Genomic DNA, 27,375 nt, shown 5'->3' with positions numbered 1-27,375 from the left:
TCAGAACTCAGTCTGGTCTCCCAGGTGGCTGGCAGGGGCCCAAGTACGTGAGCCATCATCTGTTGCCCCACCCCCACCCCCAGGGCATGCATTAGCAGGAAGCTGGGTGGGAAAGTGAAACCAGGACTTGAACCCAGGCACTTTGATATGGGATTCAGGTGTCCCAAGTGGCATCTTAACCACTGTACCCACCCCTTACCCCTACAACCTGCAGTTTCAATGAAAAAGATGATGATGGCACAGCTGGATCTACAGGCCTGGAGCAGAAGCCAAGGAGAGTCTCTATAGGGGCCTGAGATTTGAGTTTCCTGTTCTAGGGGTCAGGCACTGCCTTCAGTCTTCCAAAAGATCTACACTCCTGGCGCTCCCTCGGGGGGGTCTAGGGGATGAAGGGTGACTCAGATCCAATGGACCGGAAGATCCCGACACTGGATCCTTAACAGGGAAGGCTGTTTCGGTGGCTGCAAGCCCAGTATGTGCACGTCACAGAGCAGTGATTAAGAGGCTGGATTCTGGATTTCAATCATAACTGACACTCCCAAGTTGTGTGGACTTGGATTAGTTACATAACCTCCACCACCATCACTTTTCTCATCTGTTAAATAGTGACGATAATGGTCACTACCTAGCAGGTGGTGAGAATCTGTGATGATGAGCATAAAGGGCCTGGAACTGTGGACGACGTGTGTAAGAAGGGTGACCTGCTGTCCCAGTTTGCCCGAGACAGAAGAGCTCCAGCGATGTGGGATATGTAATTATAAAACTAGGACAAGTCGGTTGCCCTATGTGTGCAGTTGCTAACTATGTGGCAGTGATAGTCAGAGACCATAGAATGGCTTGTTTCTGACAGTAGTAGCAAGCCTTGACCCAGTGAACCAGTTGGGGACAACCCCCCTCCCCCACAGTAGTTCATAGCCTGCAGGGGCGGGGGAGGTCGGCTGGAGCTGCTCTCTCTTTGGGCTGCCTGGAGGCAATTGGGCCGGCTGCTCCAGGACTCTCAGCACGAGGCTGCCCAGATCGCCCATCATTCTCCGGCGAGTAGAGCAAACAGGCTGCGGGCCACGGCAGGAGCAGGGCTGCCCTGTGGGAGGCCCTGGGAGCAGAGGCTGGCGTACGGGAAGTCAGCACGGGAGGAAGCCCTCCCCAAGAACATTCACAATCACTGGAGGACCAGCGCCTTAAAACCACCCAACGCACCCCACAAACTGACAGAGTGGAGTTGCATTATCCCCAAGTGTCTTCCAGCCTTAGCAGTCCCTTGCTCTGTAGGAGCCCAACTCTTACAGAGGGGGGCGGGGCCTGTTTTCTTTCACTCGTCACCATTGTGAAATATTCAAGTTCTGCCTTTAAAAAAATATACGTTCTCAATGGGGGAGGAGAGGTACTGTGTAGCAAAGATTCCAGCCCCTTTTATCATAGACTCGCTCACCCCCAAATAACTCATGACTTCCATCTGTCTATCAAAGGGCCCACAAGGGCCGGTCATCTGGTCATTTCCTTCCTTGCTGCTTAGCAGGGCTTTCATGTCTCCTGTTGGCTGGGGTCCTGCTCAGCACCACCACATTCCTCTGCTTATCTAATCTGGAATAGCAACAAAGCTAACAATAGGAGCTCTCCACAGCTTCTCCTTATCAGGAAGACTGAGCCGTCTCCCCCAGGTCCCCAGGCCATCTCCCTCCCCTGAGCCTTTGCTCAGGGCACTCAGATTCTCTATCCCAGCTCTGTCCCTGTGTCCTCTTTGAAGGTTCAGCACCTTGCCTCTGTTTCTAATTCTGCTCAGCAACTTCCTGGTTCCTCCTTCAGCCTCTGGGGGAAACAGTGTCTCAGGCACCGGCCAGACCTACTACAGCAGAGTCCACATCCTAACGAGATCCAGGTGCTTCCTAAGCACGTTAATGTTCAAAGTATTACCTTAGGCCAAGTTTCACTTTTCTGCCCTGGCTTCTTTGGAGCGTCCTCAAGGGCTTAATGTTTCTCCAGAGCACTTAACACAATGTCTTAGGGATAGAGCAGAGTCCATCCCGCTTTATCAGTGGGCAGTAGACACTTGCGAACTGGAGTGGCGCAGAGATCCAAGCATGTGAAAGAGAAATATTTGAGAAAATGGATTCCTTTTTGGCATTCCTTCCCTCCTGCCCCCCAAATATAGGCTCATAGTACCTGTAGCTACATCTCTGCAGGAACCCTACTGCCTATATGGCACGCAGAACCGGCCAGCAGACATCCACAAAGGTGCTGTGGATCATCACCCGGGGACTTAATAACCACTTTGGCATTACAAGGTGCCAAGGGCACTGTCTGAGCACATTTCACATTCTAACTCATCTCCCTCCCTCTCTCTTAAAGAAACGCATCCAGGGCTGGTGTTGTGGTGCAGTGACATCCCAAATTGGAGTACCTTCCTGCTAATGTGCCTGGAAAAGCGATGGATGATGGCATAAGTATCTGGGTCCCTGCTACATAGGTGGGAGATCTGGTTGGAGTTCTAGGTTCCTGGCTTCAGCCTGGCCCAGCCCAAGCTGTATTGTTGCCCTGTGTTAAGTAAATATCGGAGAGGCAGAATTACAGACTTTTTAAAAAGATTTATTTATTTATTGGAAAGCCAGAGAGAGAGAGAGATCTTCCATGCTGTTTCATTCCCCAGATGGCCACAATGGCCAGAACTGGGTCAGGCCAAAGCCAGGAGCCAGGAGCTTCTTCCAGATCTCCCACATGGATGGCAGGGGCCCAAGCACTTGAACCATCTTCCACTGCTTTCCCAGGCCATAGCAGGGAGCTGCATGGGAAGTGGAGCAGCAGGGACTGAAACCAGTGCCCATATGGATGCTGTTGTTGCAGGTGGTAGCTTTACCCACTATGCCACAATGCCTGCCCCGATAAATAAATCTTAAAAAAAAGTAACTTATGCACCCTTTGTTTAAATTCTAAAAAGATCATCTTGGCAGGACTCTATAAATCCAACTTTAAGGAGGAGGATGGGGTAGGTAAATTCCTTTGTTTCAAGGTTGCAAATGCTTTACAGATGTGACATTAATTATCATGCCTTCTTGCAAAGTATGGAGCAGAGAGGACTCTGACAACACCTTTTACATGCAGATCCCAAATAAAGGCCATGGATGGAGAACAGCCTGTGTAATTCCTATGCATTTAGCCACTAAATGTAAACTTGTGGAGGATCTCTTATCTTCTCTATTTGTCAGATGTTTGTCATTACAACAAAATACCTCAGGCAGCTAACTTTACAAAGATAAAGGGTTTATTTAAATTACAGTTTTGGTACCCCCCCCCCATTTGTGGTATGGTAAGAGTAGCAAATGACGATGGCAGAGTATGTACAAGAGATCATATGGTGAGTTGGGAAGCAGAGAGAGAGAGATTGGGTCCAAACCTAGGCTTTTATGATACTCCTCCTATGAGAACTACCTTCCTTGGACACATCACCAGTGACCTAAGGACCTCAGACTAGGCCCAACTGCTTAAAAGCTCAAGCATGTCTTAATAGCACCATCCTGGGAACTAAGCCTTTAACACATGGACCTTTGGGTGACATTTAGCATCCAAACTAATACCCAAACCATCATACCATCAGTTCTCAGGGAGGAAAAATCGCAACCTTGGTTTACAGGTGCATCAATTTGGGATGTGGATGCCAACTGGAAATGGATGGCACTGGGACTTCAGTCTCACTTGGAAATGACATTTGGTAACTAAAGAAATGGGTAGACCTTCAGAAGATGCACCTAGTCACCCACAACATGTGGAAAGAGAAATGGGTGGGGGTTACAGACAGCTATGGCTGTCAACTGGACATTTTGGTCACCTTGTATCTAAGGATTAGCAGAAGATAAGTCATCTTCTTGGCAGGGGTAATTGATCTTGACCAATCAAAAATGGTAATGATTTTACTACACATTGTAAGCAAAGAGGGATATGCGTGATCCTTGGGTGTTATGTTTTGGGTGCCTCTTGGTATTCCTCTGCTCAGTTTGACAGTAAAATGAAAAAAAAAAATAAAAGGTACAATCCTGGCTTGTGACAATCACGGTGGCCAGGGACTGAAACTGCCCAGGAAAGAGAGTCTGGATTATGGTAGCAGGTGAGCCACTGGACCCCTGAAGACATGGTGACTGAAGATTTGAGGAATTGAGAAGGGATGGCACACGAGGGAGATGCAGTGTATAGGCTGTGTCCTTGATGCAGTGTTAGGGGCCATAATTCTTCTCATTAAGCCTCCTAGGAAGAGCTGTCCTGTAGAATCCTACAGGGATTGTTCCCCAAGTGGACATGAAGAAGCGGCTATGAGCAATGCAAGAGTAGATTTAAAGATGGACCTCCCAGATACCCCATGCTATGATTGGAATGTGACCCCCCACAGTTCATGTGCTGGAAACTTAATTCCCAAGGCAACAGTGTTGAGGATGGGCTTTAAAAGGTGATTAAGGCATGAGGCTTCTACCTCTGAGAATGGAGGTGGTGACTTATAAAAGTGAATTTGGCGCTCTCTCTCTCTCTCTTTCTCGGGCTCTCTCACCATAGGATGCCTTCTGCCATTCTACAGTGCAGCAGGAAACCTGTTACCAAATGCAGCTTCTGGATCTTGGACATCCTAGCCTCCTGAACCTGAACTCCTATACTTATGACTTACCCAGTCCGTGGTATTATGTTACAGCTGTGCAAAACAGACCAAGGCATCCCCTCAAGAAACAACTTGTTGCTACAGTTGTCAGCATATAGAGGAGTATTTTTAAAATCCATGGAAAAATTGAATTAAAAATTTAAATTTGAATCTATCAGTTTTTTTTTTTATATGGGCATTTTCAAGACCTGTTGTATAGATGATTTCAACTTTTTTTTGTACTAAAGTAAAGTTATCTATTTTAATTTTATGTTCCACCAATGTTTTGAAGTGCCCTCGTATCTTTAGGCTATCAGCTACTCCAGGATTTGCCTCTTTGTTGATAGCTGTCTGGGTAGACAGGCCTCAGGCATGCACCCTGCTGAGGTCTCTGTGGGGAGCTGCAGTTTTGTTTGACTTCTCCCTCAGGCCAGTCCCGTTCTCCCCTCCCCCACGGTATTGGTCCCTGACACAAACGCTGTATGAAAAAGTCCACTTCAAAAGCAGCTTCTGGAGAATCCAGAACCACCACTAACCTGGAAGACAGCAGCAAGCTGGGCCAGGACACAGGATCGCCGGCCACCCCGTGGGTAAGGAGTAAGAGGTAGAGATGCCTTCTTTGGTTGTCTAGTTGCCTAAACCCTCACCAGAGGTGAACTAGGAGGATGTGGTGACTGGAGAGGGTGAACTAACTAGGACCATTTAGCACACAATTGTGAAGAACAAGGAAATAAATAGCAATGAGAAGGACTGACTTTGCTCAGTGAGTTTTCAGCGAAGTCCTTAGCATGATGGTTCAGAGGGTATCTGTTTCAAATTAAACATCATAACTCAGCCTTGTGAAATTCGGAAAAATTCTTGATGGCTTTAAGAACTTTTATCAGCCAGGAAAATTTCACTGTCATTGACACAGGCAACTGAAAGTCAAGGGCTTCAGCTCTCACCATATTCTGAATGTCCAAGAAACATGAATATTGAATATTAAATTATTTTGAATAATGAATTGTAAAACGGGTGTAGAAATCAAATCTAAAATGTCTGCAATTTCTAGGCAATGCTTAGCTTATCCTAATTTTATTTTAATTTGTGGCGGTGACCCGCTTTCTCTTTAGTGAAGACCAGTGGCTGGGTATTAAGGAGCAGCTTCATGCAGAAATTCTGAGTCCCCAGCAGTGTCCCCCACCCTTTGCGTCTGCAGCAGCCTCTCTGAGTTCTGGGCTCTGGTGCTTTATGAAATGCACACCATTTGGACTCCTTGATGTTAAAGAACTGCTCTAGAAAATCTTGCCCACCTCGCCTTTGTCTAAAACCCCTGCAGCCTAGGTTTCAAGGTGTGTTCTGTCTTCGGCTGCTTGCAAACAGTTCTGGGAAGCTTCAACTTTATGCGTTGGTAGCTGCATTTACCATGGGCTGGGCTTGTTCCAAATAGCCCAGAGGAGTCCTAAGTAAACTTTGAGTGTTTATGTATTCAGTAGAGTCAGTGATGCAATGAGGCAGGTTGAATTCTGCTGTGTGGCTAGGAATCCCCAAGGAACACAGGTAGGTTGTGAGTCACTCTTTACCTGCCAAGTACAGTTCTGCCCAGAGCCCTGAGCATGTAGGCTGAGAGGTAGACATTGGGAAGCTGTTTTGTTTTACTTGTGACTGGTTTATGATAAATAGTGTTTTACCTCCGTGACTTTATGTAATATTTTATGTTTTCCAGACCGGTTTCAGCTGTTATCTCATTTCATCCTCTTAATAGCCCTGTGAAATAAACAATTATCATCTCCACTTGATAAATGAGGAAATAAACTTCAAGTGCATTTAATGAGATGTTTGGAAAACTTGAGTAATGAATACCTTAAAATTTTTTACAGATGCAACGTATTGCTTTAATTTTTTTTTATTATGGTCTTATATAAAATTCATAAATGTGAAAGTAGCCATATACTCCAATTGCTTATATTCATTATACAACCATGAAAAAGTTTACTGATTAAACACAAATCAGAACAATATCAAGAACATTCGATTTGGCAGCATTCATCTCATAGGTGATGTTTTGATGAAACTAAATTGCCAACATTAGGCTCAGTGGTAGGCTGATGTATCTAATTTAATATTTTACATGTCAATGTGATTTCTTTGATTAGTTTGTAACATGGTGCTTATTATAGTCAGTATTCTCCCATTTTAACCTGACCTCACTTTAAGTCGTGAATTCATGATGGGCCCAGTCAGTTGAAAGGTATAAGCCAAATGTCATGCTGAAAGTTAAAAAGTTAAAAAAAAGGTATTCAATGAAAAAAGCCCTTGTACATTTGCCTTCATACTTACTAGGGATGAATCACTGGAGACTGGTACAAACAAAAACAGGGTCCCATCAAAACACCCACTTACAAGGTAGTATTACCCTCAACTGTGACTATGGGGTGATAATTAATTTTAGGTGTCAACTTAACTGGGCTGAGGAATGGCCGATAGCTGGTAAAACATTTTTCTGGGTGTGTACATGAGTTTCTGGAAGAGATTAGCAATTGAATTGGTGAATGGATTAAAGCAGCTGGCCCTCCCCATGGTAGAGAGGCCTCTTCCCATCCACTGAGGGCCAGAATACTACAAAAGGGCAAAAGAAGGGCCAATTTGCTCTCTTAGCTTGCGCGGAGACATCCATCCTTCAGACTCAGGAACTTACACTGTCACCCCCCGCCCTTATGCCCTCACCCCATTTCTCAGGCCTTCTTACTGAATTACATCACCGGCTTTCCTGGTTCTTCAGCTGGGCATGGAGATGATGAGACTTGACCTCCACAACTGTGTAAGCTGACTCCCATAATTAATCTCCTCCTGTATTTATACATATTGCATTGATTCTGTATTTTTTTAGGAACTCTAATACCCCCTTTATATTTTTCTGTAGGGACTACCCTCTGTTAGCAAAGTCTTCTAACAACCCCACCCTCCTATGTGTATGAAAATCCGTCCCTGGGGCCCAATTCAAATGCTTCCTCTTCTAGCCAGGCTTCCTCCCTCCTCTCCCCACACACCCACAGCACATTGCTTTTCCTTCTGTTCTTCTTCCTTGGGTGGATTGCAGTTAGCAGTTGCACACTGAATTCTCATACTGGATGGAAAGCTTTGAAGCGAGGAATTTTTTCATAATTAACTATGATTATTCCTCTTATTCATTTTTAAATAATTATTTATTTGAAGGGAGGAGTTACGGGGTTGTGGAGAGGGAGCTAGGGTGGGAGGGAGAGAGAGAGAGGAGAGAGGAGAGAGAGAGAGAGAGAGAGAGAGATCTTCCATCCATCCACCGATTCACTCCTCAAATGGCCCAACAGCCAGTTCTGTGCCAAGCAGAAGCCAGGAGCCAGGAACTCCATCCTGGTCTCCCCCATGGGTGGCAGGGGCTTAATTACTTGGGCCACCTTCCACTGCCTTACCAGGCAATTCTCAGGGAGCTGTATCAGAAGGGGAGTAGCTTGCACTCAAACTGGACCTCTGATACAAGAGGCTGGCATTGCAAGTGACAGCTTAATGTGTTGTGCCACTACACTGACCCCAATCACTGTGGTTCCTAAGATGAATGAAATACCATAGTTTTAGAGAAAACCAGAGTGAGAGACCTTCCTATGACAGACATTTGAGCCCCATCAGAGACTGGACTCTCTAAATCACTTGCTTTCTGACATGATAGAAGGCTTTCAGCACAGATTGCTTGACAACATTTTGAAGCTTCAAACTTTAGAAGATTTAGGATTCTCGTTCAAGTCCCTTACTTTACAGAAAGGGAAACTGAGTCCCAGAGAAATTAAGCAACTTGCTTAAAGAAAGGCCCCTCAGCTAAGCACTGCGACTCCCATAATGAGCTCTGGGTCTAGCACGTTCACTGCTCTGTCAGACAGCTCCCTACCTTCTGCTCTTCACTGATCCCTGGAGAAGCCACTCAAAGCCCAGGGGGCTCAGCTCTCCAGAAAGAGGCAGATGCAGTGGCTCATTAGACATTCCTGAAAATTGATTTGTAGTGCCTGCTTCTGTAAAATTTTTAATAGTCTTAACCTATTTCATCTACAACACCAAAAAAAAAAAAAAAATTCGTTCACCGAGACGGGGCTAATTAAGAACAGAACAGTAGACATCAAAATGTCTCAGAGACTTATTGAGTGACTTCAGTGTTTGGATGACTGATTGAACATCCATATCCTGAATCCCATGGCAGATAGAGACAGGCATCAATGGTTGGTACACAAACTTGCAAGCACCAACTGCAGATCGGAGGAACACAGAGAGGATAGTTAGGAGGCCTTCCCATTTTATGACTTGCACAGTGGTGGTGGTGGTGTAGGGAGTGTGGAGAGAGTCCCCTGCTAGACTTAGTACTAAATTCTTGCCTCCACACATGGAAGAATTCAAGAAAGAGACATCAGAGGGGCAGGAATGTAGGATGTATTTGAAGACAAAGGGGAAGTGTTCATGTAGACAGGAGTGGGCAACCACAGAAGAAAATGAGTAGCATTTACAAGTTTTGGGGTCACCTTTTTATAAGCTGGGGGTGGTGTCCTGCTTTGTGCATAGTTGAGTAGTCAGGTAGGGTGCATGTGGTGATCTCTAGGAATTTCGTGGCATCCTGTGACACATGGCTGCAGAGCATACATTGGGATCTGGGAAGCATCATGGAATCTGGAGCAGGATGGGAAGTGAGGTTCAGGTGCATGATGGGGAGTGGGTGTATTGAGCCTGCTGCCATGATGGATGCCCACAGAACAGGGTAGGGTTTGGACAATGCAGTCCTCAGCTCCTCCTTGCTATCTCTCTGCCTACCTTAGTAGAGCAGAGGGTGGCTAACTATGGCCCTTGGGCCAAAGCTGGTGCTTGGTTTTGCTAATAAAGTTTTTTTTTTTTTTTTTTTTTTTTTTTTTTTTTTTTTTAATAGGCAGAGTGGACAGTGAGAGAGAGAGACAGAGAGAAAGGTCTTCCTTTGCCGTTGGTTCACCCTCCAATGGCCGCTGCGGCTGGTGCACCGTGCTGATCCGATGGCAGGAGCCAGGTACTTCTCCTGGTCTCCCATGGGGTGCAGGGCCCAAGTACTTGGGCCATCCTCCAATAAAGTTTTATTGGAACACGGTTCTACCAATCTGTTTACAGATATTGTACAGTGGCTTTCATGTTTGTAGAGTCAAATGGTTGAGACAAAGACCACATAGCCCATAGAGACTAGCGTATTTATTAATTGGATTTTTGCACAAAAAGGTTCTGGACCCTAAAATTTGATGTATTTGAAGTGGAGTTTGTAACTCCGTTAGGGACTTGAGATATAAACTTTGGGGAATTCTATTAAAACCTTCAAGTGTTGTTTTACAGCTATGATAATCTGGAGAAAAACATGAACAGAAGCATGCCCATACCCTCTGAGCAACTGCCCCAGAACCGAGTCACTGTGCCCCGAGTTGTAGAACCTGCATGTAGACTTGGGCTTGTGGTTACATCAGAAACATGAGAGGGCAAAAAGAGCTCACAACGGGCCAGGCACAGTCTCTCTGGGTCTGTGTTCACTGCCTTATCTATAACTTGGGGGCATCTGTCCCTGAGTCAGGTTGATTAGCCCCAGAAAAATATCCAGGTTTTCCCTACTCCTGGGAAACTCATCTGGAATAACCGAACCCACTTTCCCTGCTCCAGGCGGAAAGGGGGGTAGTGGGAGAGCAAGGATGGGGTGCACATTAAACAGTGCTTAGGGTGTGTGTTTCCCTTAGTTACTTCACCAAGCAGTGTCCACGGAATTCATGAAGTTGTCGGTGGGTTTCCACCAGAAGACACCAGGGTTCCCCAACCCGGGTAGAGGTAGAGCGCTGTTGCTCAGAGCGCTCCCATCCTAAGGAGGGGCCTCTCACTGAGAAGTTCAGAGCTGGGCTTGATCCTTCATTTTAAATGGTGTTCCGGAGCCATTTGCACATCCTTGGGGGGTCTAGATCAATCCTATCACTTTCATGAGGAGAGAGAGGAAGATAAAACCAGATGGGCTTTTAAAAGTTCATGGCCTATGGAAAATACGACGGATTAGTTTTAAGGGGAACTTTTACAGCAAGAAAGCAGAACTTATAAAGCTTGAAACCCACAGCAAGGCAATCAAAATACTGATTTCCCCAAAGTACAAAGGCTGGAGTGATATTTCAGACCAAGTCGCTACTGAGAGGAACTCAATTTCGGTCTTGAGTAGTAAAAATAAAGTTTACAATTGCAAACTGGGTCACTCCTTTGGGAGAGAATTACGTGGCAGGCGGCAGAAAACAGTTCCTACTCCCAGATCCAGGGATTCTGTTCACAGGAGTTCTTTCTTAAGGAAATAGTGCACAGGCCAAAGATAAACAAAAATGCTCACTTTGATGCTGCCTCATCTTTAAAATGAAAATTAAAAAAACAACTTATGTCAAAAATATCAATCCTAGGGGAATATTTAGAAAGTTATGCTATACTGATCTTATGAAATAATAGTAATAAACTCACGGAGAAATATGGAGATATGTACTGTAAAGCAAGTAAAAGCCATAAACAAAAGAGATTATTCTAATTGTACGTATATGATTATTACGTGTTAGAGGGAATAACAAAAAATGAGGGGAGGACATCCTGTTTGGTAGTGCCTGGGTTCAAGTCCTGACTGTGCTGTTAATGCTAGCTCCCTGATGATATGCACGCTGGGGAGGGGGAGAAGCAGGTAATGGCTCCAGTACTTAGGTCCCTGACACTCACCTGGGACACGTGGATTGAGTTCCTGGCTTCCAGTGTTAGCCAGCCCCAGTTCTGGCCATTGCACACTTTTGGAGAGCGAATCAGCAGATGAAAGTGTTTCTTTCTCTCTCTCTCTCTCTCTCTCTCTCTCTCTCTCTTTCTGTCTCTCTCTGCTTCTCAAATAAATTTTTAAAATTAAAAAAAAACAGTTTAATTAGGTAGTATGGTGCTTCGGGTGATATTTAAAATATTTTCTTAGATGATGTTTTTCGATGAAGAATGGGGCAGGCACTACTCTCAAGGCTCACATTAGGCATCGCATTTTCACTTTGGTAGAGATTGGATACATGAGGAGAAAATGGAAATCACTCTATTCAAAACAGCCTATGGATTTTGATGAAAAGAATCCACGCACCATGTGTGGGTCTCTTATTCTCAAGAGCTAATAGCTGCTGAACACCTACTTGGTGCCACTGTCCTCTGCTCTTAGAGCAGCCTTTTGTGGCAGGTGCTATTATTATCCCATTTTCCAGATGAGGTAACAGGTGCAAGGAGAGATAATGTGCCCGCAATAACGCAGCTAATTAGCAGCAGAGCTGGGATTTAGTCCAAGTCTGGCTGTCTCCAGGGCCATGTAGCTGTTGACTTGAAAACTCTTCGGGACCTTATTTCTCCCAGAGATCGCTTCTCTGACTAGAGAACCCTTGATCCCAGCTTTTTGTATCAATGGGGCTGCGTTTGATGACAAGGAAATAGAATCTGACTCGTAGGAGCACAGGCAAAGCGAAGGTGGTTATTCAGGAAACACGAAGGCCAGAGGTCCCACTGCCTGTGGCGCTGATAGGGTAGCAGCTCAGCAAAGCCATCGAGGGCCCTTGTCACCCTGCCGTCTTGCCCTTCTGCCATCTCTGTTGGGAGCGGGAGGGGTCGTACTGCTGCTGGAGGAGGAAGAGAGCGCTGTGCCTGGGATGCCGTCTCAGCAGAGACAACATCTCCCCAAGAGCCTTCCCACAGAAGCGTCCCAGGAACATCCCTGAACTAGGTTTTGGCTGGGGAGCCTGGCTGCCCGATTGCTTTACACTAGCCCGAGGTACACGGCTAGCAGGAGTCAACCAAGATGTTCGTTACTCGCTTCTCATGGTTCCCTGATTCATTCGCATTTCTGTTTCTTCATCTGGAGTATCTGGGAAGTCAGACGGATAAGGATTGCACGTGCCTCGTGGATCAGGATTTGTGAGTTTGTCAGTTAGTGGGGGAGGTGGTGGCGTCGTCTTTTCTCTTTTGAAAGCACGCCAGACCCCCACAGCAACGGAGTAACAGCTGGATGAAGAATGAGGAGCTGAAGCAGGTGTCTGGCCTAGTGAGTCAGACACCTGTAGCCCGTATCAGAGTGCCTAGGATCAATGCCTCCAGCTCCTGATTCCTGCTAGCGGAGACCCTGTGTGAAGTTCCTGCCACCCACATAGGAGACCTGGATTGGTGTATAAAAGTATTACTTATTTTGCTGTGTTGATTTTGTATCTCGCAACTTTGTTGAATTCTTTTATCAGTTCTGATAGTCTTTTGGCTTCCCTATGTACAGAATCGTGTCATCTCAAGCAGGAATAAACTGACTTCCTTCTTTCTGATTTGTGTATCTTTTATTTCATTCTCTTGACTTATGGCTGTAGCAGAAATTCCCAGAACTATACGGAGTAAGAATGGTGAGAGCGGACATCCTTGTCTGGTTCCAGGTCTTAGTGGAAATGCTTCCAGCTTTACCCCATTCATTATGATGTTGGCTGAGGGCTCGTCAAACAGACTTTACTATGTTGAGATGTTCCTCCTATAACTAATTTAATTTTTTTTTTATCATGTAAGGATGTTGTATTTTATCAAGTGCTTTCTCTGAATTAATAGAGGTAATAATATGAATTTTATCTTTCATTATCTTGATGTGATGTATCGTGTTTATTGTTTTGTATATGTTGAACCACCCTGCATCCTGGGGATAAATCCCACTTGGTTAGAGTGTATGATTTTTTGAAGTGCTGTTTGATTCAATTTGCTAGTATTTTGTTGGGGGTTTTTGCATCTATGTTAATCAGGGTTATTGGCCTTTGGTTTTCTTTTTTGTTGTATCCTTGTCTGGTTTTGGAATTAAGGTATTGTTGGTTTCATAAAGTGAATTTGGAAAGGTAATCTCCCTTTGAATGCTCTGAAATATTTGAGTATTCTACTTCAGAGTTTTGTAGAATTCAGCAGTGAAGACAACTGGTCCTGGGCTTTTCTTTTTTTGGGAAATTATTTATTATTTACTCAATTTCATTCTTGGTTAATCTTAATGATTCAGTTTTGCTAAGTTATGTTTCCAGAAACGTATTCATTTTCTTCCAGGTTTCTAAATTGTTGTCATATAGTTGTTCCTATTAGTTCCTAATGATACTTTATATTTCTTGGGTATCAGTTGTAATAGCTCCTTTTTACCTTTGAGTTTATGGATTTGAATCTCCTCTCTTTTAGTCCTGGTGAGTCTGCTGGTTCACTTCCCAAATGGCCACAAGGCCAGTTCTGAGCCAAACTGAAGCCAGGATCCAGGAGCCAGGAGGTTCACCTCAGTCTCCCATGCGGGTGCAGGGGCCCAAGGACTTGGGCCATCTTCTGCTGCTTTCCCAGGCCACAGCAGAGAGCTGGATCAGAAAAGGAACAGCTGGGACTCAAACCAGTGCCCGTATGGGATGCTGGTGCTACAGGCTGGGGTTTTAACCCACTACACCACAGTGCTGGCACCCCTTTTTTCATTAGTTTTAAAGAAATTTTCAAATTTCCCTTGTTTCTTTAGTGACCCAACGTTCAGTCAAGAGCATGCTATTCAATCTCCATGTAGTTGCATAATTTCTTGAGTTTCTTTTGTTGCTAATTTCCAGAGATATAATTTAATTTTGTCTGAATTTGTTGAGAGGTATTTCATGGTCTATTACATAGTCTATCTAGAGAATACTCCATGTGTTTATGAAAAGACTGTGTATTCTACAACCATGAGATGGGATGTCCGGCAAATGCCTAGTAGGTCCATTTGCTCTGTAGTGTGGATTGACTCTGATGATTCTTTGTTCAATTTTTTCTCTGGTTTATTGGTCAGCCTATGGAAGCGGTGTGTTGAAATACTCTGATATTACCCTATTGGAGATTATGTCTCCCTTTAGATCTATTAACTTTTATTCACAGACATGATTTTTATTTAAGTGAATGAGCAACAGTCCCACATTGAAGACAAAGTGCTGGTATATTTTACTATTGTGTTTGGATATATACACACTACTGTTTTTTGGCATCTTTGGTTAAAAACATAGAAAGTACAATGTGACTAAGTTCTGTAGGCAGTTCTTGTTTAATCCTCTGGCTGTTACCCAGTTATTACAAACCCAAAACCCAAAGCTATAAAATATCTATGGGTTAAATGAATTCAACCTACAGGAATGTTGCTAGAGTGATAAATCATTTGTGTGAAACAATATAATAAGCTGTTTTAAAATGAAATTATTACTTAAAATTCTTCCACTTACATGCATTATCTTTATTTTCTGTTTCTAAGAGGCTTTGGTCATATGTCGACATTTTCAAAGAGTTGTATCATAATGCATATGTAGTACACTGTTGGCATTCATGAATTTGACATTCTCGATTGCAATTATTTGCCATGGGACTTTAGAGATGGTAATAATCTGTAATTTTCCAGAGGTTTGATTTTGAAATGGCCAGATTTCAGAGCTGGTGTGCAGGGAAGTAAGAAATGCACAGTGAATGAACAAACCCAGGCCACGATTGCTGGGACTAGCATTTCAATAGAGCTTTTGTGCTTTCCTAGGGAGCTCGCCAGGAGCTTTCATGAGGTGATAAAGATGCTGTTTCTTTGCAGATTTGGGTGCATTTAGGTAAGTTCCCGGATGATGTAATATAATGCAATTCAGAACGTATTTTATTGGCAGAGTTTTGTTAAATTGATTTTATAAGCAAATCCTAAGTTCATAGATCGGTTAAGAGCCTTGAGGGGTTATTTAACATTTTCAGTTGCTGCCTCTAAAGGGGAGATTGTATGCTACCGTGGTTTCTGCTTATCTGGGAATTTGCAAAGGTATTGGGCCATATTCCTACAGTGTGTCAATAGTGTGCTGTATTCTACCATTTCACGTGACAATTTACCTTTCAGAACTATTTCCCCAAGGTGTTACATAATCCTCGTAAAGATCATGTTCAATAACCAGACAATATTCCATTGAGTTGTTGCATGGTCATTTGCCAAATCATTGCCCTAGTACCCTACATCTAGGCTGCTTTCAGTTTTTCACTATGAAGGATAATGTCACAGTGATAAACTTTGTGTCTTCTTTTGAAATATTTTCTTGGGCTGCACTCCTAGTGGCAGGTAAAAGACAATGTAATGTGTATTTTTATCTCTTTATATCATATATTGTTATATTGTTTTCCAAAAGATGTATGCAAATTTACAATGGGACCATCAGTACATTAATGCCATTTGAGTAAGTAGGGCAAAGTAGATGCCATGGTACATGATTTTTTTTTGTTTTTGGTGTTTCTTTCTTTCTTTATTTATTATTTAGTAAATATAAATTTCCAAAGTACAGTTAATGGATTACAATGGCTCCCCCCCATAATTTCCCTCCCACTATGTTTTGATAATATGATAACACGATAATTGATGTTTTCTTCTAGTTTAATGGACACAACACGGTTCATAATTTTTGCTTTATTTTCCAAATAGTTTGATCTGTGCCACAGATGAACACGGTAAATTTTATTTAGATTTCAAAGCTCCCTTTGAAATAATGTATCTGTTCTTACTCTTGAATAGATTTCTTTGGCAGAGTCATCTTGGGACCTGGAGTTGAGTGTTTGAACCCCAACTCTGCTACTTATTTGCTGTGTGATCTTGAGCACGTTACTCAAGCTGCCTGGTCTTTGTAAAGTGAAGGCAGCCATGCATCCTCACGGAGTTGTCAGGAGGATTGATCAGTGCAGCACATGTGCAGAAGTGCTGAGCGCACTCTGAGAAATGATTCCATTCGACTTTCTTCACAACTCTATGGTTCTGGTTTGCTGTTGGGTTTGTAGCCCACCTGACCCTTGAGGGGCTTTCCATGGCTCTCAAGATAAGCCCTCAGCAGTGACCACCTCCTGGGTCTTTCTTTGCTCATTCCACTAATCTGACCTTCGCAGGGAGAGTCTTAAATGTGTTGTGCTGTTTCCACGTTCTATCTATGCCTTCCTACCAGCAATTCTCCCCGCAGTGCCACCACCAGCCTTCCTCATCTAGCAAAATCCTAGTCATGCTTCCAAACATTGCTTCCAGAAGTCTCCCTGCCCCTCCAGTCTAACACTTCTCCCTTACTCCCATAGATCTCTACATGGATCTCTAGTGTAGCATTTATCACACCATCCTAACACTGTCAACTTATAATTTTCCTCCCATAGCTCCAAACTCCATGTGGGGAAAAATAGTGTTTTATTTTCATTTCATTGTCACATTTGAAGCACAGTGCTTAGCCTGTGGAAAGTGTTCAATAAATATTGTTGAATGAGTGAATCAATGCCTACATTACTCATGGTCCAAAGGTCTCAAAAAGAAAAAAAAAAAACCATCACATCCACAGGGCACAGAGTTGTCATCACTGGGTGGGGCAGAATTGTAGAGAAATGTCCATTCCCACAAGGACCATCAGGAAGGTGCGTGAGTTGCTCAGTTTCAGAATGTATCAGCACTTTGGCTAAGCCGCACCCAGCAGTCATGGTGCACAGTGGATTTGAGAGCTTCTCAGGACAGGGCATTGCTGTAGGGCATCCTGTTCAGTAGTGCATGATATACACTCTGAAGGCAAACCCTAAAGAGGAATCCCCAAATTACCAAGGGCAGTGGCTGTATTGGAGGAAGTGATTAATCCTTCAGGATGAGTATTTTGAAAGTGACAACGTCTATTTAGATGATGAAGCTGTGATGTAGTTGTCTGAGAAAATAAAGAGGCGTCTGTTTTGGCACATCTCTGGAGTGACGAAAAACCACATATGTAAGGACTATGGCTAGAGCGTGGTCTGGAGACCTTGGAATAAGTAAACCACTTGACTTAGACCTTCAAAGAAATAGGTGGAGAGCAAGCATTTCGAGCAGGGGAGGAATGAAAGTGAGCCCTGAGCTAGGGACCCAGGGAGGGGCGGTTTGGGTGACCAGAGGAATTTAGGGAGCAGGGGGTGGAGCAGGTGGCTTATGGAAGGCTGGAAGGGTATCCCGAGAATGGCTATTGTTACTCCAGCTGGGCTACTGCACGACAGAAAGCCAGGGGCTGAGCCTAGAATTCTGCATAGCCCGAGAGAGGGCTTTGGATGCCTGTGATTTACTGAAGGGGTTTTCCCAAAAAACAAACAAAGAGCAGAAGTGGGAGAGGGGAAGGCAAGGCATCTTGAAGGATCAGTCTCAGGTGGAGACTGGCCTGGCCTGACCCACTGCAGACATGGGGTGGTCTCTCCCTAACCACACAACAGCACCATTCTCATCTGGAGGCACAGGGGCTGGCCCTTTGTGCCAGTCATTGGCAAGTGGCTTTCCCTAGGGGCAGGATGTGGTTAACCTCCCTGGTGAGACAGTCTGCTCAGCCCAGGGCAAGCTTCCAGACCAGGGGAGAATCTGGGAGCTGGGAACCACCCACGTGCTAGCAGCGGGGAGATGAGAACCCCACATGACAAACAGGGTCTGCTCCCAACATGTCTACTATGTTTGTGGCTACAGCAGATGAGTTATCCCCTTCCCCAACTCCGTGTGCCTGAATCCTTGCTCCCCACAGATGCTCCTCCTCCGAAAGCCGTCTGTGGTCTCAGACACCTGAAAATGCTCCATCCATACCATCCGTGTCTAGACAGTCCTCTGCCCAGTGTCAGGAATCACATCACATTCAGCTTTGTAGCGAATGTACTCCCGTATGGTGGCGGGTGCATGGGTGTTCATTGTAATTGTGCAGAGAACAATTGTCAACCGATGACATCGCAAACCCAGAGTGGCAAAGACTTTAGCTATAAATCCATTTTTTTTTTCTGGCTTAGCTGCTCAGTGTGCTTGCTTTATTATCAGATCATAACACTGCAGAGTGTTTGTTGAGCTCTCTTTCCCCTGTGAGCAGTAACATAATCTTTTTATATCCATTTGCCTGTGTGCTATGAGAACCACTTACATAGGAGTGAAATTGCGATAACCCTGGAATTGCGATTTTGGGTGTTGTGGAGGAAGCTTTCAGAAAGACTTGCCTGGGAGTTACCCAGTGTCCAATCTCAGGTCAATGTTGGGTCTATGCGTTTAGCATTGAAGTGATGAATTTGACATGCCCACGAGTCCATGCATCTGCCACACTGTGGCCTGCAGCCAGGCTGTAATTCTGAGCTTGCCTTCTGGGCACTTTTGAGAAATCCCTGGAGAAAAGCCTGCCAATTGCTCACCAACAGTGCAGAGTAGCAGAATGCCAAGGGAGTTGTGCCAGGGAGCCCTCTTTTGTCCCTCAAAGTGCCCTGGCATTGCCTCCGCACTGCACATATAGGAGGAGGACACGGACAAGGTCACGCAGGGCTGCTAAAGGCGGCACCCGAGCCAGTCCCTGCGCAAGCTTCAGCTTGCTGAGTGTGTGGTGGAAGGGTGGGAAGCAGTGGGGGCTGGGAAGGAGTGTTTCTTTTGGCAGAGGACAGAGTTTTCTGTACATGTTCTTTTGGGAGAGCTTCCAGGATGATATGCATTTCATCACACCGTGGAATTTGATATATCCTGGGCAGGTTGGATTCGTGACTTAGCGGGCATATTTTAATCAAACCAATCTGTATAAAAATGTCATTGGCAGAGATGGGGAACAGGTACTCAACGAAGCCGCAGTTGCTAATTGTGATAGCGCTGAACTTTTCATAATCCACACCGTTGGAAAATGAAATATGTCACATACGCAATTTAGAGAAAATTTAATGATTCAGAAAAAAAAAACCCACAAGGAATTCTGATTGGCTTTCTAGACTTAAAGACCTGCATACAGTCAGGTGTTTTCCTTGAACTCGCCTGAGAGAGACAAACAAAGAAGTCATTTAACCGTAGGTGGCCAGGGTGCCCATTTGGGACCAGGTGCTGTTTGTGACGACAGGAATAATTAACTCTAGAAACGCTGAGCAGGTCATGGTTAAGGCCCATTTAAGTTATTGGCACCTGGCTCTTCCAAGACCCCTCATTCCAGCAATCGACTAACAGATGCAATCAACCCACGGCCCGAGAAGCTCAATGGGTACCGCCCTGACACGCCGGAAGCCAGCAACAATGCATCGCTCTCTTTTGCGTTGGTCTCTCTTTCTGTCTTTACCAGATGCCATCGGCCTCCGTTCCAGCCCCAGGCTGGTTAAACTAAGAACATGTTTCAAATGACTCCATGTACTGAGCATTTCAGCGTTGGCTCTATCTACGTTTCTTGATTTACATTTGTTAATTTTGTCTGACTTGGCTCACTCGGATTCCCTTGGACATATGATCCTTATGAATAAAACATTCAAGGGCCAAATGTTTGAGTGTGACAACTTGATGTGCATATTACTGGAGGGTGAGTGGCATAGAGCATACATGGGGCAGGTGCTGCTGTCACAGAGAAAGACCTGGGAACAGATGTGGAGTGGAAGGGACCTTCAAACCTGGGGTCCCAAGACTTTGTCCCACCACCAAGCCTGCCGTGAACAAGGTACTGGGTTAGCCATATTACCTCCCCTCAGGTTCACTGTAAAACCGTGTGCCTTGTGGTACCAGCACTCATGATTTTGCTGTCTCTCCCGGGGGAGGATTATGCATCCCTGCTGTACAGTGCCAGGTGTGGCCATGTGAATTTTGGCACCTTCCCTGTTGTCGAAAGCTCTCCATTCCTGCCCTATTGGCTTGGCTGGGAGAATTGCTTTGGCTGGCGAAAGGGAGTATAAGGAATTGTGCCACTATTGTGTGCACGCTTTCAGAGGCACTGTTGTTTCTGTTGTCTTTTCTCTCTGTTACTGGGAGACATGGGACGAACAAAACACAGAGAAAGTTGTAGCCGACTGATTGTGCGTGTGGGACAGGAATGAGAAACAGCCTTTTGTTGATGTCAACACCGAGGCGTGCAGGTTGTGTGTTACTGCAGCATCACTTGGCCTCATCTGCTGAATTCAGTTGGGATAGGGTGATCTGCCTGATGGGATTTTTTGTGAAAATTATTTAAAAGAATATGACAAGTGCATTGTATACCTATGATGTGCCAGGGAATGAGTTGTTGTTGTTTTAAGACTTATTTATTTATTTGAGAGGCAGAGTTATAGACAGAGAGAGGGAGAGACAGAGAGAAAGATCTTTCATCTGCTGGTTCACTCCCCAAATGGCCGCAACGGCTGGAGCTGGGCCGGTCAGAAACCAGGAGCCAGGAACTTCTTCTGGGTCTCCCACAAGGGTGCAGGGGCCCAAGGACTTGGGCCATCTTCTGCTGCTTTCCCAGGCTATAGCAGAGGACCAGATCAGAAGTGGAGCAGCCAGGGCTTGAACCTGGCTCTAGTTTTTTTTTTTTTTTTAATTTTTTATTTAGTAAATATAAATTTTCAAAGTACAGTTAATGGATTACAATGGCTTCCCCCCCACCATAATTTCCCTCCCACTCACACCCCTCCCATCTCCCGCTCCCTCTCCCATTCCATTCACATCAAGATTCATTTTCAATTATCTTTATATACAGAAGATCGATTCAGTATACATTAAGTAAAGATTTCATCAGTTTGCACCCACACAGAAACACAAAGTGTAAAATACTGTTTCAGTACTAGTTATAGCATTACTTCACATTGGACAACACACTAAGGACAGATCCCACATGAGAAGTAAGTACACAGTGACTCCTGTTGTTGACTTAACGATTTGACACTCTTGTTTATGGCATTAGTAATCTCCCTAGGCTCTAGTCATGAGTTGCCAAGGCTATGGAAGCCTTTTGGGTTCGCCAACTTCGATCTTATTCCGACAGGGTCATAGTCAAAGTGGAAGTTCTCTCCTCCCTTCAGAGAAAGGTACCTCCTTCTTTGATGCTGGCTCTAGGTTTGAACCAAAGCTCCAGCCTTTGCAGCCAACTGGGGAATGAACCATCGGATGGACGATCTCTCTCTCTCCTTTTATATGTAACTCTGACTTTCAAATAAATCTAAAAAAAAGTTTGCCAGAGTTTTGATAGCAAGTGTCGGTGGGGGGGGTCCAGGATGGAGAAAAGGGGGAACTCGAGGACCCTTCCTGCCCATGCAACATATGTCTCCTACACTGTGTATTTATAATTCTTTTTTTTTTTTTTTTTTTTTTTTGACAGGCAGAGTGGACAGTGAGAGAGAGAGACAGAGAGAAAGGTCTTCCTTTGCCGTTGGTTCACCCTCCAATGGCCGCCGCGGGCGGCGCGCTGCGGCCGGCGCACCGCGCTGATCCGATGGCAGGAGCCAGGAGCCAGGTGCTTTTCCTGGTCTCCCATGGGGTGCAGGGCCCAAGCACCTGGGCCATCCTCCACTGCACTCCCTGGCCACAGCAGAGGGCTGGCTTGGAAGAGGGACAACCGGGACAGAATCCGGCGCCCCGACCGGGACTAGAACCCGGTGTGCCGGCGCCGCTAGGCGGAGGACTAGCCTAGTGAGCCGCGGCGCCGGCCTTGTGTATTTATAATTCTGACTCACAGAGAGCAGCGGGTTAAGCCACCGCTTGCAACACCCACATCCCATATGGGAGTACCTATGGAATAGTCCAGGCTATTCCACTTCCAATCCAGCTCCCAGCTAATGCACCTGGGAAAGCAGTGGAGGAGGGCCCCAGTGCTTGCACCCCTGCACCCACGTGGGAAATCTGGATGGGGTTCCTGGCTCCTGGCTTGAGCACGGCCCAGATCTGGCTGTTGCAGCCACTTGGGGGAGTGAATCGGCAGATAGGAGATTCCTCCCTTCTCTCTCTTTCTCTCTCTCTCCCTCTTTCTCCCTTTCTCTATCCCTCCTTCTCTCCCTCTGCCTCTTTCTATCCTTCCTCCCCTACCACCTCTTCCTGCCCCTCCCCCTCCTATGCCTTTGAAATAAATAAATCTTTTTTAAAAAAAGATTTATTTTATTTTTATTTGAAAGACAGAATTACAGAGAGAGTAATTACAGAGACAGAGAGAGAGGTCTTCCATCCGCTCGTTCACTCCCCAGACGGCCGCAATGGCGGGAGCTGTGCTGACTCGAAGCCAGGAGCCAGGAGCTTCTTCCAGGTTTCCCATGTGGGTGCAGGGACCCAAGGCCTTGGGCCACCTTCTACTTCTTTCCCAGACCATAGCAGAGAGTTGGATCGGAAGTGGAGCAGCCAGGACTAAAGCCGGCGCCCATATGGGATGCCAGTGCTTCAGGCCAGGGCTTTAATTTGCTGTGCCACAGTGTCGGCCTCCAAAATAAATAAATCTTTTAAAAAAACCCAAAACACTGACGTGGATGGGGTTGTTGCATCTCCCCCGGGCTTGCTGCTGGTCCGGCCCCTCTGAGTGTCGTGTTGCAGGACAAGCTCTCCAGGAACATCCTCGGGACAACAAGCTCTGATGTGGAAACTGAGTCAGATTCTCTGCCCCAGTCACTGCACCTGTCTTCCTAAACCCTACACGTTCTTGGTTACGTATGGAGCCTGTCTTCCAAAGAGCTAATTAGAGAGGAGACGAAGATTTCCAAAGATTATGTTAATAACAATGTGTAATAGACCTATGACACTTGCAAGGGATTCTGCCTGGGCTGTCACACATTGCTACATTTGGGGAAAGACCTCTTAACCTTTGACATCCCCCCCAGAAAATGCTGAAACAACAGGGAGTAGAAAACCACAAATCCATCACGATACAGATGCTGGGCAGCCTTATAGACTGAACCATATCGTCCAAACACTCATGACGATGTTTTATTACAACTGCACGTGGTTGCTCGCAAGGAGTCAAACCCATCATCGTCAATGCTCCTAGAACAAAGGCCATCTGGCCTTTGACAGTTTACCACTTGATAAATGGCTGCTTTGACGTTAATGCAATTCAAAGAGCTGCACGGTGTTCCTCTCACTGGGGGCGGTGCAATTATGAGGAAGACAAACCGGCTCGGAGCCCTTCAGGAAGGCTGCAGGGGGATCTCTGGAGCTGGGACGGCTGCAGGGATCCCTGCCCCATCTCATCTCTATGCCTCACCCGGAAGGTTCCGCCTTCTTTTCTTGAAGCTCTCCCAGCTAGTCTGCAGCTTCCTCTCTCCGTCTTGCCTAACTGCGTGCCGCTGTACTGATGGGACCCTATCTGTGTGACCGTGCTGGTTCCTGGTGTGTGTCAGCTTGACTGGGCCAGGGGAGGCCCAGAAAGCTGCCACATTATTCTGGGTGTTCCTGTGAAGGTGTTTCTGAAGGCAATGGACATTTGAAACGGTAGACTGAGTGACGCTGGGAACTGTTCTCACCCGACCAGTTGAAACCTTACGTAGAACCAAAAGACCGAGCCTCTCCCAAATGAGACTTTGGATGCAGACATCAACTTTTTCCCTGCTTTTGACCTCAAACTAAACCATTGACTTCTCCAGATCTTCAGCTTGCTGACTTTGGATCTTGGGATTTGTCAGCCTCTGTAAACGCATGAACCAATTCTCTCTAATGTTGTCATTATCATCTATTAGCTATCACCTATCCATCATATATGTGATCTATGTATCACTCCATCTGTCCACCAGCCACCCTATTGCTCTGTTTCTCTGGTGGTACAGCTTCAGCTTCATGGGACTTCACCTGCACTTTCTAGGCCCCAGGAGCAGTCCTATGGCAGAGAGCACCTGCGTGTGTTCTCAGCCCAGTGACACTGGTCCAATCAGCTCTGCCCAGGGATCGTGTGGCTCTTGGGCCCGCCCCGCTCAGAGTAAGGCCAGAGCCAGCTCTGAGGTGCTGAGGGCGAGGAACAAAAGTAGCATTGGCACGGGTTTCCTCTGGAAGGAACACACCTAACTTCTGCTCTGTAGACTCAAAAAGAGGTTTTGATACTGTTGTGAGACCACCATGGGGTTTCCATCTCTGAGTGTTCTGGCACACCACATGGCATGACGTCACTTTCAGTGTGTTCTTGCAAGTGTACTTTGTCCCAACACTGCACCCCTGGAGCTCTGGGCAGGGTCCTTGAGAATTCAGGCTTATTACCAGCTCTGCTATTTATCAGATTGGTGGCAAGCCTCTTCGTCTTATGCAGCCTCAGTCTTCTCCTCCATAAAATGGGGTTAACATGCACTGCAGGAGACACCATGAGATGGTGTTGGGCAAACCTCCTTAAGGATTTCCTTGGATGTAAGTATTAAGATCATCCAGGACATTCTAACTAGAAGGTGTTACGGAAAATAGAGTTGCAACCCTTCATTGCACAGATAATGAAGCTGGGGTCAGAGATATCATTACTGCCATGGACATCCACGATGAGTTTCACAGTCCTATGGTGTGTTCTGCTCTGACCTTCCCACCCTCCCCAAGGCGGCTTGTTTTCTTAGCTGAAAGAGTCAGGATCTCCAGGCTCCCTCACCTCCCACTCCTTTTAAGGACCTTCTTTGCTTCCCCTGGGGCCACTTGTTGGACCCCAGCTGAGGTCAGATACAGGATCTTCTTCCCTTATAAGGAAGCCAGAGCAGTCAGCTGCCCTAGGAGGGCAGACTTGCCAAGGGCAGGCACTGGAACGCCTATGGCAACCGTCAAAGGCTACAGCTCGGACAGAGGACTAACTCAGGCAGCAGGAAGAATGCCGACCGCCCAGGCGCGCTGGCTCTGTGGCCAGGTCGTGTCTTGTTTTTTCGAATGTGCAGTTGGGCAGAGGCGAGCCTGGGATGCCCAGCAAACAGCTTTTGATCTAAGGCCATGGTGGTTTCTGAACTCCGCCCGCAGCGCTTTTAATCGCTCCTGGCTCCGATTTCCCAGGTTAATTTCCTGACATCTAAGGAGCTTTGTTTAGCGCCTGTAACTTCCTGCCTTTTATGTCAGAGCCTGTGAACTGAATCATGGAAGGAGCCAAGATAACCCAGGCTAGGGGCAAGCCTTGGAGACTTCTTATTTTTATTTTCCTTACTCACACCCTCGCCCTCTGTTGCTGTTTCCCCCTGATAGGAACACAATAGCAGGCTCTTATGTCAGACGCCAGCGAGGTCCGGGAACAGGTTGAGTCTGGGTTCGTGCCTTTGCAGTGGGGAGGTCGGGGTGAGGATGAGGATGGGGGTCTAGGAGGGGGAGGGGAGCCAGGGTCTGCATCTCTCTCACCTCTCCCCACCATTCAAAGCCAGAGTGCTCCTGCTCAGAGTTGGCTCAGCTGTTTGTCCTTGATGTGGGCGAGTTCTAGGGGCTTCTAGAAGCTTCTAGACAGCTGGACTTTGGCTCTTTGACTTCGTATCCAAGATGCCCAAAGCAATCAGACACCTAAATGGGTGTTTTTGAGTGTGGCAGGTGTTGCAACACTTGCCTCTCTCCAGGGACTGTGGGGAGGCCAATTAACATTGCAGACACCCACACAGTGCAGAAGTGTGAAGCAGTGAAGTTTGGGAAGTCGAATGTAAGGGAAGCAAACAGGTCCTTTTCACACAAGAGGCTGGATTCATTCACCACCGAGGACTTGCAGGGAAGCCCTCTACCACTTAGGAGTCGTTTAGAGAATATTACATGGGAAGGGACCTCAGAAAGCATCCGCTACAGGGGCTGGCGCTGTGGCATAGCGGGTAAAGCCACCACCTGCAGTGCCAGCATCCCATATGGGCGCCAGTTCAAGTCCAGGCTGCTCCACTTCCCATCCAGCTCTCTGCTGTGGCCTGAGAAAGCAGTAGAAGATGGCCCAAGTGCTTAGGGCCCTGCACCCGCATAGGAGATCTGGAAGAAGCTCCTGGCTTCTGGTTGGGCTAACTCCAGCCATTGCTTCATTTGGGGAGTGAACCAGCAGATTGAAGATCTCTCTCTCTCTCTCTCTCTAACTCTGTCTTTCAAATAAAAATAAATAAATCTTAGAAAAAATAAATAAATCTTAGAAAAAAGAAAGCACCTGAAATTGAGGCAGGAGCCCTGTCGGCTGTATCGTGCTTTGTTTTCATAGCCACAGAATCCCCCGTGCCCAGGGCAGCCAGGCCACCAATCAGGGCTCAGCCTGTGACTGGGACTCCCCACCTCCTGGTCTGTCACCCTCCTGTCCCCCCTGCCTGCCTCAAAGACACTCCAGCCGGGTGGGCTGCCCTGGAGACATGCCTCAGAACGCCCCATGAGGTGATGGGGGAGCCCAGGTGAACACCAGTAGCACCCCTGCGGCCATCCTGGGTGACTGGGAAGCCGGGCGGGGAGGGCCCTCCAGACACAGCTGGGTGGAGGCCATCTGAACACCCAGTGACCGCAGGCCAGCACCAGATGCTCTTGGCCGTGCCCCACCCCCTACCTTGTGGGGCTGCCTCCAGAGGACGCTATTAAGAGGATGAGATGGAGCCCCGGGTTAACCATCTGGAAGTTGTACCTTAAAATCTACTGACCCAGGGGTTAAAATAAACAGGGAAATCCTAGTCAGAAACAAAATTGATTTTCAGTTCAGGAGTCCCCACTGATCTCTTTCTCCCTTCTCCTTGTCCCCGTTTTTTTTTTTTTTTCTTTTTTTTTTTTTCTCAGTTTATTTCTGTTTCTGGCACACACATGCACACGCACATGTCCAGGCTGCTCCCCAATCCCCCAACTTAGATCCATCTCACTGCATTCTTTCCCATCACCAGCAGGCTCGTAGCTCCTGCCCTGCAGCGCAGGTAACTCCTGGGTAAAAGGGGAAGACACGGCCGAAGAGAGAAACTGATCTATATTGAAATGATTGACTTGAGATTGTCCAGAGCCTCAAAGGAAAGTGTAGAGGAAGTGCAAAGAGGCCATTTGGATTCCCAGGGGGACAATGCGGTAGGTGCCGAGGGGACAGTGGTGTCATTGGCCAGGAGCCCAGGAACAATCATTTGACAAAGCAGAATCGTGT

At 46.3% G+C, this 27,375-nt stretch overlaps 1 long non-coding RNA gene across 2 annotated transcripts in view; it reads left to right on the top strand.

The window, feature by feature from the left end:
- Window positions 1-5,122: 5,122 nt before the first annotated feature.
- Window positions 5,123-27,375, top strand: part of LOC138843695 (uncharacterized) — a 38,789-nt gene continuing 16,536 nt past the window's right edge. Inside the window, exons 1-2 of one of the 2 annotated variants that reach the window (XR_011378653.1) lie at window positions 5,123-5,205; window positions 7,334-7,415. This is a non-coding gene — a long non-coding RNA (uncharacterized lncRNA). Of the gene's footprint in view, window positions 7,416-27,375 lie in introns of both variants that reach the window. The other variant, XR_011378652.1, reaches the window with a different exon arrangement.

The sequence above is a fragment of the Oryctolagus cuniculus genome, chromosome 9 (assembly GCF_964237555.1).
Source record: "Oryctolagus cuniculus chromosome 9, mOryCun1.1, whole genome shotgun sequence".
NCBI classification, from domain to species: domain Eukaryota; kingdom Metazoa; phylum Chordata; class Mammalia; order Lagomorpha; family Leporidae; genus Oryctolagus; species Oryctolagus cuniculus.
The sequence above is the reverse complement of the archived record's forward strand: the minus strand, read 5'-3'. Positions and strand labels throughout refer to the sequence as shown.